The 1,729-nt window shown below is 29.4% G+C and overlaps 1 non-coding gene across 1 annotated transcript; it reads left to right on the top strand.

Moving 5' to 3' along the window:
• The first annotated feature begins 806 nt into the window (after nucleotides 1-806).
• On the top strand, nucleotides 807-933 carry LOC136404718 (small Cajal body-specific RNA 4). The gene has a single exon (XR_010751423.1). It is a non-coding gene; the product is annotated as a small Cajal body-specific RNA 4 (non-coding RNA).
• The last annotated feature ends 796 nt before the right edge of the window (nucleotides 934-1,729 follow it).

Genomic DNA, 1,729 nt, shown 5'->3' with positions numbered 1-1,729 from the left:
TCCAAGTTACACTTACAATGTTTTAAAAAGATCAAATGGATTGTGTACAGAGGAGGATAGCTAGAATTGAAACATGTCAGAATATCAAGGCACATGAGGATAGGTAAAGTAGTTGAGTATGTTAAACCTAGAGAAAAAATGACTACAGAGGTCACAACGATCATAAAGAATTGCCATATATTACATGTAGATAAGTAAATCTTTTGTTTTGCTCCAGAACTAAAAGTGATAAGAAAAAACAGAATAATATGTTCTGTTTCAAGCTGTAAAGATCATGTATGAAGATATATAATCAACAACATGATGAATTACCCGAAGTATCAACCAAGTTGTTTACACAGACATTGAGAATAATCCTTCAGGGATGTTATAAGAAATTTGGGCATTAGATGGAAATTTGGACCAAGTGCCTTTACAATTTCTTTATATTTATAAAATTCACCAACCAGCTAATTAGATGATTACAAAGCCATAATAATAAATATGTTATGGTATCAGTCAGAAACAGATGACAGCCTATGCAATAAAAAAGTACAAAGACAGAAAGAACATATAGAAATTTAATTTACAATAAAAGAACCCCACAGATAAATGAATAAAAGATAAATTATAAAATATATAGTGTTTGATATTCTATCTCATTTTATGGCAATAAATAGTATTAATTCCAAAATAATTAGATACTAAATATTAAAGGTAATACTATAAAAATATTAATAGAAGATGTTGGAAAGTACCCTCATAATATAAAAAGACTTCCTAAAACTTCAAAAGTACAAACAATTAAGCAAAAATCTTGTTTAATTACTGGAAGACTAAGAGGCAGAGTCTGGTAAAGCAAGACTCTGCTGATACAATCCTCCTAGAAAAAGGGTTGGAGAGAGCAACCCTTATTGGAGAATATCACAGGGCTGACTATACTAACCCACATTCTACAAAAACAAAAGCAAAACAAAAAAAAAATATTTTGTTTAATTAGATTGTAAAAAAATAAGAATTTATGTTCAAATGTACTCTAAACTGACTTAGTGTATATATATATTCTGTTTTATATATATATAAAACAGAATGGGACAAGATATTTGAAGTTTCAAATGGCAGAGCAACAAAAGCTAGAATTCCCTAAAATCAGGTCAGCCCCATAGGAAAATTAACAAAGGAATTAAATTGACCAAATGAATAAGACTAATTTTATAACAGTGAAAATAATTTTTTAAAAAGCTAAGAAATGTAAAAAAGTGCTCACAGTCATTAGTAATGAGAGAATTATAAAGAAAATGAGATATCATGTTATATTTTTAAGTGGCAAAAAAAGTTGTATAATACAAAGTATTGGTATAGATCTGAGCTATATGAATTTCTTTCTTCTTTTGTAGTTTGGGAGAGAAAAAGAGAAACAGTCAGACAGTAAGGGAGAGATGAGAAGCATGAACTCATAGTTGTGGCACTTCAGTTGTTAATTGCTTCTCATTGAGCTAAATGAATTTCTATCTGCTGCTGAGAAGGTAAGTTGTAATACTTTTTCTGAAGAGATTCTGTCATTCTCTAATAAAATAAAATTATGTATACCTTATGGTCCTGGAATTCTACCCATTGGTGTATAGAACTAAGAAAACTTCACACAAATCATCATGGAGATAAGTATATCAGTGTTTATTGCAGCAATATTTATAGTAATGGGGAGCTTGAGGAAAAATTGGAATGCCTTGATAGAAGAATGAAAAAGAGA

This window comes from Saccopteryx leptura, chromosome 4 (assembly GCF_036850995.1).
Source record: "Saccopteryx leptura isolate mSacLep1 chromosome 4, mSacLep1_pri_phased_curated, whole genome shotgun sequence".
Classification (NCBI taxonomy): Eukaryota; Metazoa; Chordata; class Mammalia; order Chiroptera; family Emballonuridae; genus Saccopteryx; species Saccopteryx leptura.
Note: the sequence above shows the minus strand (reverse complement) of the source record. Positions and strands in the feature narration are given on the sequence as shown.